Below are 12253 nucleotides of genomic sequence, written 5' to 3' on the forward strand. Positions count from 1 at the left end.
TGACGACATTTCAGATGTGGAAGTGTAGGGCATTTTGTTAGGGAATGTAGTGCTCCTCGAACGGCGAGAGCTAACAGATGACACCAGGTTGCTGGTAAAAGAGGAACTCAGAGTTATCAAGCCAGGTGTGCCCGAGTGATTGCTGCCCCGATCTCCTCGTTGCCATATATTTGCTGTAGTGTGGGAGGTGAACCTGTCTGTGGGATGTTGGATTCTGGAAGTTCTATTTCCTTGTTGAATTTAGATTGGTACTTGGAGTTTGCACATATTACTCACCTTAGATCGATTCCATCCATAGTTCAGAGATGTCGTTTGACTGATGGGCAGCTGTTACCTCTACAAGGATGGGTTTGGGGGGGTTTGTCTGTGGGAGAATTTTCTTGGCCCATATGTTTTGCCTTGGTGAAAGGATTGTTGGCTAACTTGGTTCTTGGGTGTGACTTTATTAATAAAACTCGTTTGGTTTTGGATTGTGCGGGGCATACCTTTTTCTTTAAGTTTAAGACTGAACTGAAGTTTGGCTTTTGTGAATGTAAGCAGCAGGTACAATGTGCGGTTCCTAAGGCCTTGGCAGTCAAAGCAGGCAAGTTTGATCTGGGGCATCTCTCGGTGGAGCAGGCTTCTCGTCTTGGTAGGTTGTTAGCTGATTTTTCCCAGCTTCTCTGTGATCGACTAGGAGTTACCAAAGTTCTTCAGTATTAGATTCGCCTTAGTGACCTGATTCCTGTTAGTCTGTCTCCTTATCGTATGTCACCACCATATGTCAAGGTTTTGAGGTCTAAAATATCTAAAACGCACGAAGAGGAAGTCATTAGACCCTCGACTTCATCCTACGGGTCTCCGGTGTTCCTCGTGCCAAGGATCAAGGGCGGGACTTCAGAGTAGTTGTTGATTATCGTCACTTGAATAACAAGGTGGCGTTGGAGTCGGTTTCTCTTCCCGACCTTCATAATTCATTCACTTGGTTTGCGGATGCAAATTGGTTCACGGTCCTTGATCTTAATCAGGTGTATTACCAAATTCCTCCAACGGAGGACTGTAAGGATGTTACCGCCTTTTGCACAGATTGGAATCTGTTCGAATTTAATAGGGTTCCCTTTGGTCTCGCTACTGGGGCAGCTGTATTGACGCGATTGTTGGACAATGTCTTAGGTGATTTGAAGTTGGTTTGTGCGTATAACTATTTAGACGACTTGGTCATCTATAGTAAGTCATTTGAAAATCATCTTGAGCACATCCGGCAGGTATTCATTAGGCTGCAGAGTGCCGGTTTGACAGTCAAACCCGAAAAGGTCACCTTCGTTTGTCCGCAGGTCTCATTTTGGGGACACCTGGTATCGAGCTGATGTATACGTTTGACCAGGACCGTACAAAGGTCTTAAGAACACTACTGCCCCCTAGAAATAAAAGGGGAATTGCCAAATTTATTGGCATGGCTAATTATTTTAGGCACTTTACCCCCACTTCGCTCAATTGGGGACACCCCTTAATGAACTTCGTCCGAAGGGAGTTAAGTTTGAATGGGGAACCGCACAGCAGGCGGCCTTCGACCAGATCAAAGAAGCGATTGCCAGTCTTCCGGTATTGGGCATTCCTGATTTTAGTAAGACGTTTATTGTGCAAATTGACACTTCTAACTCTGGGGTTTCTGTGGTCCTTCTCCAAGAAGAGGGTGCGCAGAGGCAGCCGCTAGCATATGCGTCGCGCCAGTTAACTAATGCCGAACTCAAGTATTCAGTGTATGAGTGCGAGGCGTTGGCAGTCCTCTTTGCTTTAGAAAAGTATCGATTCTATTTGGAGCATCGACCCTTTGATCTTGAAACTGATAATCAGGACCTGAGTTCGGTTTTGGCTCGCCCACATAAAACAGGGAGAATCGCGAGGTGGTCTGTGCGAATTTCCGCCTTTCAATTTACTGTTAAACGTATCAGGGGAACTGACAATGTCATGGCCGACGTGCTATGTCAGATGTTTGATAGTTCACCCAGTGCTGATCACAATCAGGAGAGTGGGGAAAAGGATTTTAGTTGTATGGTGTTGGGAGAGATTCCCAGCTTTTCGTCGATCTACGTACACAACAGGAACAGGACCCTAACCTCGGTGACATTAGGAGAAGGCTGAAAGCGGGCGAGGAGGTAGTCCCCTATGTTGTGAACAAAGGGGTTCTGTGTAAAAAAAGAGGGAGATGGTCGGAAACTTAGGATTTGTTTACCAGCAACCTTAGTACGACCAGTGTTTCAGTATTTTCATCAATCTGTTCTTGGGGGACATTTAGGCACATATAAGACATTACAGAAAGTGAAGGAATTTCTCACTTGGCCTTGTATGGAGTGAGATATAAGAGATATGGTAGCACAGTATCAGGAATGCTGTATTGCTAAGGCTAGTAATACATTGGGGCAAGGGTTGCTCAGTTCGGAGTGTGAGGCTTACCTTATGGACAAATTGTACATCAATTATGTGGGTCCGTTACCCCGGACTAAGCAGAGTAATCAATATATTGTGGTAATGATCGATGCCTTTTCTAGGTTTACTTGGTTTAGTTGAGTCGAAATGTAAATGCTGTCATTACCATTGCTCATTTACTCAACATCTTCAGTGTATTCGGACCACCTAAACAATTGGTTAGCAATAACGCTCCCTCTTTTCGTTCGGCTCAGTTTAGAACATTTACCTTCAAGAACGGGATAAAGCATATTACCACAACTCCATATTATCTTCAGGGATCTTTTGCGGAAAGGGTGAACAACAATTTGAAATCCGCTCTTATTATTTACCATCAGGATTCTCCTAGGAAGGGGGATTCAAATCTCCGGTGGATTAGTTTCGCCTTTAACACCGCATGTCATGAATCCATCAAGGCAACCCCTGCTTCTCTGATGTTTATCTTTCCTGTTAATTCTCCCCTTACTGATTTGTGGAAGATTCAAGACCTAATTCCGGCATTTATTACTCCCCAGCTTATTAAAGAAAACTGGGGTAGCGCCAGGCGTAATATTCTTGCTGCTCATAACAGACAAGCCATTCGTTATAACAGGGGGCGGCGCCAGTTTCAGGGCAAGCCTGGTGATCAAGTTTATATTCGTAATTACCCGGGGAGAGACGCACGAGTCGACAGACTGGGAAAATTGACTCCTCGTTTTATTGGGCCGTGTCCCACTGAGAGACAGTTGGGTCCAGTGAATCTCTTAGTTCGGAACAATCAAGTGGGAAAGCAGTATTGAGTTCATCTGAGTCAGGTTAAGTTGAGGTGAACATTTCTCTTGTAGGGTTTGGGAAGGTATGCTTCCAGTTTAAGAGGGGGAGGTTGAGCCCTGTATTGACTCGTGCTACACCTTGTGTTTAGATTGCATTGATTTTCCTTTTCTTCCTGACATGTTTGGTATATTGTCTGTCATTAAGTGGCTGCTTGGTTGTCTTTTCCCTCTGCTAGATTCAAGACCTAATACAGGCAGTTATTACTCCCCAGCTTATTAAAGAAAACTGGGGTAGGGCCAGGTGTAATATTCTCACTGCTCATAACAGACAAGCCGTTCATTTTTGCTTCCGGGAAACTGTTATGGAGGAAGTGAGATCTTTGACCGGTTGTAACGTCGTGTGGTGGCGCGGAAGTAGGGGCGCTGCGTGCAGAGAGTATGTTGGACAAGGGAGGGCAGTGTGGCTCTCCAGCGCGAAGGAGGCGTGGTCGGTTGTACCGAGTCACTACGTGATGTATGTCGGTTGTGTGTAATGAGCGGGTAGAGTTGACACAAGAGCTCCCCGCGTGTTGGTTGTATACAGAATTGCCCCACGGGTAGTTGCTGTTCATTTAACCTAGGTGGGACGTTAACAAGCTTCTTTAAATCCTCTGTTTCAACACTGGAGGTAAAAAGGAGACACCTAAAATGAAGGAGCAGTCACTACCCGTCAACGTTGCAGAGAAGACGTGAACTCCGGTGACAGAGCGTGTTGTCACTTGACCGTGGCGTGTTGGGTACGCTGGCGGCGCGTGCGCGGTCGGATGTGTGGATCCTTGCCATCGGAGGTTGTGTACTGCCTGTTCGAGCATAATTGCAAGTTACGTTCGTGGAAGGTTTAATCATTAAGTAATAATTTTGTGTAACCAGCGTCTCTTCTGCCTTGTGGCCTCCGGCGACTGGGTTTCCTGTCCCTGGCACCAGTGTAATTGAAGACAGTGATCTTTCCTCCTCCTCTCATTACTGTCCGATGGGAGGTGTAGTTTTGGCAGTTTAATTGTTTCGCTATTCTGTCGTGGGTTATGAGTAAATTCATGCTTCTTGTTGGTTGATCATGTGGTCGCTCAATTCAGGACTGTGTGGTGTAATGTTTCCTAGCACGAGGTTAGCTCTAATTCTGTCAGCAAGTTACGCCATCTTATAAAAAGTTTTCGCTGGCTAAAAGTCAGTGCAGTGACCAACCTGAGTGGCAATTGCGTTTACGGGCATATTTAAATTGGTCAGTATTCTGTCTAGCCTGAGCATCCCTGAGTGGGTGATTTGTGGCCGCCTTACACGGGTCTGTCATATCTGTTATGTTCTAATGATATTCCAGGACACTTTTGTTTAAATTTTTTTAAAAATTCCTCCAAATTTGTAAATTCCTTTTATTGCCATTAATCATGTGTTTGCTGAGACCTGTTTAATTTTTTTAATGGTGGTGTTGGTAGCTTCATTACCTCACCGTACTTTATTAACAAAGTTCTGTATTTACTTTAGTAGCCTGTTTACTAATGTTCTTTAAATTTTTTGAAATTGTTGTATTGCTATAAATTACTTTGACTGCCATTAGCGGCATGTTTGAAAAGGTAGTTTATTGCTGTACTGATAGCTTCTGTGTTTTTTAATTTTTTTTTAACCGTTGTATTGCTATAAATTACTCGATTGCCGTTAGCGGCGTGTTTAAAAGGTTGTTTATTGCTGTACTGCTAGTTTCTGTAAGATATGAATAAAACATTTGTGAAAATCTCAACCCGACAGTAAACTACTAGAAATTTGGCCCCATTTCCTAACTTGTGGTGTGCCTTGTAGTAACCATAACCACTGTGTGTGTCACCATGGAGCCATCAGTATAAATGACTTCTGAAGCCTGGAATGAACTGAGGAGACAGTAGAATTGGTGGCAAAGAGCCATCGGAGGGACAGAATTCTTTGAATCGACTGAGAGATGAAGACAGAGCTGTGGCCGAGAGATGCACTAAGGAGGGGTACATGCACGGTTATCTCCGTGTCCGGATAAAGGAGACCATAATCAGGGTGCTTTGGGGTGCAGCGAATGCATAAGGTATCAGCTGTTGTTGTCGCAAAACACGCAGTGGTGGAATCCCTGCCTCTGCGAGAAGGCTAAGTACGAGGGTAGTCCAGAAGGCACCAGTCACAAGTCGGACCGCACAGTGGTGGATGGGGTCTAGGATCTGCAGCGTCGAAGGCAACGCAAAACCATAGACAGGACTTCCATAGTCTAAACGAGACTGGTCCAACACTTGATACAATCGCAGGAGAACAGAGCAGTCTGCATCCTAGGTGGTATTGCACAGACACCTAAGAACACTGAAATGGTACCAGCACATCCTCTTCAGCTAGCGAAGACGAGGGAGCCATGTCAACTGGGCATCAAAGAGCAGACGCAGGAAGCGATGGGTGTCCAGTACCTCGAGGGGCTGGCCATCGAGGAACAGTTCCGGATGGGGATTGACTGTACGGCAATGTCAGAAATGCATGACACATCTTGGCCGCCGAAAACTGAAAACCATGAGTGCACCCGGCAAATTCCCCCCTGTAGGTGGCGTTCTGCAGCATCCATTATGGAGGAAGTGAGGTAGATACAAAAATCGTCAGCATAGAAAGAGGGGGACTCTGTCAGCCCAACAGTAGTCACCAGACCATTAATGGCAATGAGCAAGAGAGGGACACTCAGCACGGAACCCTGTGGAACCCCATTTTGTTGCCGATGGGGAGTGCTGTAGGAGGAGCCAACTTGGACCCGAAAATAGCGACAAGAAAGGAAGTTATGGATAAAAATGGCCAGAACGTCACAAAGGCCCCATTCGTGAAGGGTGGTGAGGATGTGGTGGCGCCAGGCGGTGTCATAGGCTCTATGCAGATCAAAGAAGACTGCAAGGTGGTGTTGCCAATGGGCAAAAGTCGACTGGATACAGGCTCCAGGTGCACCAAGTTATGCACCGTACAGTGGCCACAGCGAAAACCGCTTTGAGCTGATGACAAAAGGTCACGGGATTCAAGGATCCAAAACAGCTGCCGACTCGGCATGCATTCAAGAAGATTGCAGAGGGTGTTAGTAAGGCTAATTGGATGGTATCTATCCAACTGAAGAGGTGGCTTACTTGGCTTCAACACTGGAACAACAATGCTTTCCTGCTGCTGGGTAGGAAAGACTCCCTCATTCCAGAGACGGTTGAAGAGGGTCAGTACACAACGGTGGCCAGCCACCGATAAGTGTTGGAGCATTTGGTTATGTATCTGATCTGGTCCAGGAGCCGTGTCAGGACAAAGGGTGAGGGTGCTGGCAAATTCCCACTTGCTGAATGGAGCATTATACGGCGCCGAGCAGCAAGAAACAAAAGACAAAGGCAGTTGTTTTGAGCACTCTTTCAGGAGAAGGAATTTGGACGGATACTGAGCTGATGCCGAAGTTTGAGCTAAGTGTTGAGCGAAAGTTTCTGCTACAAAGTCCGGATTGGTAAGGACAACACCATGCACAGAAATTCCTGCAACCCCAGTGGGAGGACGGTAGCCAGAAATTCGCCTGAGTTTCGCCCAGACTTGTGAAGAGGGGGTGTGAATTACAATGGCAGCTACATATCGTTCCCAGCAAATCTGTTTCTGAATTTTGATTAGGTAGCGGGCCAATGTGCGGAGTCATTTAAAGACCAGAAGAAGAGCAGTAGAAGGGTGCCGCTTTAAGGGTTGAAGAGCATGGCAGCGGTATTTTATGGCTGCAGCAATTTCTGGAGTCGTCCAAGGGACCATCTTCTGGCATGAGGAACCTGAGGAAGAAGGGACTGCTAAAACAGCTGCTGAAAGGATGGCAGGAGTCAAAGTCTGAGTAGATTCATGAACACTGTCGTGCGGCAATACAGGAGGGATGGGAGCAAAGGAGAAGGCACCCCACTCACCTTAGACACGGCCCACCTGGGAGGGTGATGGAGCGAGAGACACTGAAGTAAGATCAAAACAATCGGATAATGGTTGCTGTCACATAAGTCATCAGGGACTCCCCACTGAATGGAAGGAAGAAGGCCGGGACTGCTGATGGAGAGGTCAATGGTAGAGAAAGTGCAGTGCGCCACACGAAAGTGTGTGGGAGCACCTGTGTTTAGTAAACAGAGGTCAAGCCCTTCCCGGAATAGCTTCAACTGTCCTGCCCAGGGCACTAGTCGTATGACTACCCCAAAGAGGGTTGTGGGCATTAAAGTCCCCAAATAGCAGGAAAGGAGAAGGGAGTTGTTGAAGAAGGGTAGTGAGGGCATGGGATTTGGGCAGCCTGTCAGGTGGGAGGTAGAGATTACAGATTGTGACTGGAGTGGCCAGGTGGACCCTGACTGCAATGGCTTCCAGAGTGGTATGGAGAGGAACCCATTTACTAACAATGTCCTTGCGAACAAGGTGCAAACACCACCAGAAGCCCGGAAAGGGCCAATTTGGTTCTGACAGAAAGCGTGGAACCCACAAAGGGCTGGTGAGTAAGAATTGACAAAATGGGTCTCCTGGAGTGCAATACAAGTGGTAGAGTAGAAGGAAAGAAGGGGCTGCAACTCTGGAAGGTGATACAAATACCCGTTACAATTCCACTGGAGTATTTTCAAGCCAGAGTCCAAAGGAGAAGCGAAGGGATCGGAGTCAGTCTCACCACGGAGTCTCCATCCTTAACCGATAAGGATGGGGTAATATCCATATAGGTGGGGTCAGACTCTTGTTGGTTCATTGACTGGAGGAGGGGAAGGCTGCACCTCAGGGAGTACTGGAGGGGCCTAGCCCTTGTTCTTGCATTTCTGCTTCTTCTCTTGGGAAGGAAGAGAAGGGCAGACTTCAGCGAGGGCAGGCACGGAATTACACCGGGCAATCTTGGCGCCCACCGGTCGCGGATCGCGCTTCTGATGTGGAGTCGTAGATCGTTTTTCAAGGGGGTGCTGGGAAGAGAAATCCCAGGAGGGAGCTGCAGTACCGGCGGCCGCCGAAAGAGGGGAGCACTTCTCCGGTGGGGGAGGGGGAGCAGCACCCGAAGGGGTGGGTATGGGTACTGACGGGGAGGGTAAGTGGGAGAGGGAGGAGGAGGCTGAAGGCATGGAGTGAATGGGGTGGGGCTGGGAAGAGGAGGGGGTAGGAAGGGGAATGGATGTAATGGAAGCAAAAGTAGAAGACATAGACACAGGATGGAGCCAGTCATAATTTTGACGAGCCTCAGTGTAGGTGAGCCGATCTAAGGTTTTGTTCTTGAATCCTTCTTTCTTTCACAAACACCGGGCATACAGGCGAGCGTGTAGAATGCTGTCCATGACAATTTACACACACTGGTGGGGAAGCACAGACACTCCCCTCATGGAGGGGGCACCCATAGTCACTGCAGAGGGGATCAGTGGTGCAGCAGGAAGACGTGTCCAAACTGCAAGCATTTAAAGCATCTCATCAGTGGTGGAATATAAGGTTTTACATCACACCGATACACCATTACCTTGACCTTCTCAAGGAGGACATCCCCCTCGAAGGCCAGGATAAAGGTGCCCATAGCAGTGTGATTGTTTGGAGGGCCTCGCTGCACACGGTGGTTAAAACGAATCCCTCGCCGCTCGAGGTTAGCACGGAGCTCCTAGTCAGTTTGGAGAAGAAGATCTCTGTGGAAAATAATGCCCTGTACCGAGTTCAAAGTTCGGTGGGGCATGACAGAGTCTGGGACATCACCGAGACAGTCACAAGCACGCAGGGCGTCAGATTGGGCAGCAGAAGATGTCTTTATGAGCAAAGCACCGGACCACATTTTACTCATCGATTCCACTTCATCATACTTATCTTCAATCGTCTCCACAAAGGCTTGGTCGTGGCAAAACTTCCGCCATCCGTCCTGGTACAAACCAGGTACCGAGGGAAAGGTTTCAACTCAAGCCAGTGAGCTTGACCCTCCTCCCAGGGGGTGGCCAGGAACGGGAAGGCCAAAGGATCAGAAAGAGGAGTGTCACATCTGCTACCACTCTTAGAAACAGCCACAGAATGGCCAGGATGGTGAAGCTTTCGTCACTTCATGTGCAAGGCGTCTGCCCTAGTACCACCCACTCCAATTGGGCTCTCCCCGTTGGCGCCACCCAGCCACAGCAAGGGCCGTCTGGCATGGCAGCCATTGCCGGGAGTTCTGGTGCCCTAAAGTTATGAGCATCGACTCCTGGGCATACACGAGGCGTTAACAACTCATGTACTAGCAGTGTGATCCCTGTGGTTTCACGGGGCTCAGCCAAGTGGGTACTTAACAGTCCCACCACATGGACTGGCTACCATGCTGGTTACCTAGCAGGAGGGGGGCCAGGGTGCAAAGAGAAAGGGGAGGAAAGGGGGGATAGGAACCTGCACCATGGAAGCTAGGCAAGGAGTTCATCCCCAAATGGCTCACACTGAACGGAAAATTTTGGAAATGGAGGTCAAACCCCAAGGGGACCAAAAAAAAAAAACGCTGAAATGGAGATGGAAACAGCAAACTAAACAATAACACAGACCAAAACAAAGCCAGGAGGACAGCCAGGCCGACATAAAAAAGTCCACTAAGAGGGAAAAGAGGAGCTAGGGACAAAGGAGTAAGGATAGGGAGGGAGAGGAACAGGGATGGTATTGCAGCCTTGAAAGGAAAGGAGACTGCAATCGCTCGGGGCCCCGTGTGCACCACACACGTACCCACAAAAGGACAGTCAGCCCCCTGGGGGTTCATAATTTTACGTTTGCCTTTGAAGAAGTCTAAAACATAAAAACAAGAAATGCAAAAGGTACATGACACCGGCCACAGAAATCCGTTTTGTGTGCATTGACACAATACACTGCAAACGAAGAGGAAACAGCAATATCACTTAACTTTAATACGGATCATGTGGAGACTACCCCCTCCCCTGTACAACTTGGACTGCTCTGCCTATGCACCAATCTGGCAGCTAAGGAGCGCCAGAAAAATTTTTCCTGTTGGCATATGATGGCCTGTTGCTACAGCTGATATAGCTTACAGCCACACTTTTAAGTAGCCAGAAGCAGAAGAAGATACCGCTCATACGGTACTCAACTGCACATGCACATCAGCCAGCTGGGAACTGCTCAAACAAAACTAATGTAAACAGTTGTGATGTCACACTCATCAGGTGCAGTTTGTTGTTATGAAGTATTGCATAATCTTCATCCTAAAGCCTTTGACATATTTTGCTGTTTGCAGATGTTTGTGTGTGCACCGTGTTTTGTTGTTGTAAATGGCGCATTTCCTTTGCAACTTAAGTTTTATTTTGATTTTTCTCTCGTTTATGATTTACTGCTGCAGTACTATCCTGCAGTAGGGGGTACAGTAATATTCTTGGTCCACAAAATTTCAGGTGAACTGCCGGATGTTTGGAACTTCCTGCCACAATATTTCAGTGCACAGTCTTCTGGCCATCTTCAGGTGATACTGGTGAAAACTACCTGAGCTCTGGTATTTAAGGCCCCTCTTGCACATTGGTGGATTCACTTGGTGTTGTGAGTGCACTACTTGCTGCATCGATATCAATTCAATTGCCTTCCCGCGGTTCAGTCACAGAACTATGCCGGCTACAGAGGACACGAAGTTTTTCGATGACTGGATTCCATGCCGAATTCAACTGGTAACTGCCGTAACAATTAATAAGAGACTCATTGTCAGACAGCTGTATTTCCATGGATTCATTAATAATAGAACTCCAAAAGTTAGATGTATGGGCCACAATTTTTCTCTCATTGTAATTCATGGCTTGACCAGTGGAAATACAGTGTTCGGCGATGGCAGACTTATAAGGCTGAACGAGGCGAGTATGCCGCTGATGTTCTACAATGTGATCCTGCACAGTATGCATCGTTTGCCCTACATAAGATTTGCCACACTCACATGGAATCCTGTAAACACCTGCCCTGCGCAGCTCTAGGTCGTATTTGACAGATCCCAACAGCGACGAAATTTTTGCAGGAGGGCAAAAGAGTGCTTTCACTTAATATTTTCTTAGTATTCTGCCTATTTGCGCTGAAATATTACCAATATATGGTAAATAGGCAGTTGTTTCAAAGGCCTCTTCCTCTTCTTTGCTCTGTCATTTACAGTTCTGCAGCACTCTCTCCACTTGCTGGGACAAATACCCATTCTTCAGAAATACAGTCTGCAGGTGCTCCAGTTCCGTTTGCAAACTATCGGTGTCAGATATGAAGTGGGCTTGCTGAATCAATGTCTTCAAAACACCCATCGTTTGTGCCGGATGGTGGCAACTAGCGACTTGTAAGTAAAGGTCTGTGAGAGTGGGCTTTCTATATACCGAATGACCAAGTGTGCCATCACTCTTACGTCGCACCAATACGTCTAAGAATGGCAAGCAACCCTCCTTCTCCAACTCAATAGTAAAGTTTATGTTTTCGTGTATGGACGTTGTAGGAACTCTCCCAGACGATCCAAACCATGAGGCCAAACTATAAAATTATCATCAACATATCGCCAAAATACTGTTGGTTTAAAAGTGGCTGAGGCGAGTGCTCGCTCCTCAAAATCTTCCATAAAAAGATTGGCTAACAGGAGAGACAAAGGACTCCCCATGGCGACACTGTCTGATTGCTCATAAAACTCGTTGTTAAATAAAAAATATGTAGAGGAGAGAGTGTGTGCTCTAACAGTGCTGTAAAGTCTGCTCCAAACCTATTGCCAATAAGGTGTAGTGAGTCCCCAAGAGGTACATTTGTAAAAAGTGAAACTACGTCAAAACTGACCAACAAGTCATAACTTTGCATCTGCAATAACTTAAGTCTGCACTAGAATTCTTTATGTGATGTGGACACTTTCCTACCATTGGTTTGAGCAAAGACGCCAAATACTTTGCTAAGTCATAAGTGGCTGCTCCAATATTACACACAATTGGACGTAGTGGCACATTATCCTCGTGGATCTTTGGCAATCCGTATAGCCTAGGTGGAACTGAACTATTTGGCTTTAGTTTCTTAATTACCTCCTTTGGTAAGGAAATGTGATTCAGAAGTTCTGCTGTTTACCTCACCACTCGGGT

The sequence above is a fragment of the Schistocerca americana genome, chromosome 2 (genome assembly GCF_021461395.2).
Source record: "Schistocerca americana isolate TAMUIC-IGC-003095 chromosome 2, iqSchAmer2.1, whole genome shotgun sequence".
Lineage (NCBI taxonomy): Eukaryota > Metazoa > Arthropoda > Insecta > Orthoptera > Acrididae > Schistocerca > Schistocerca americana.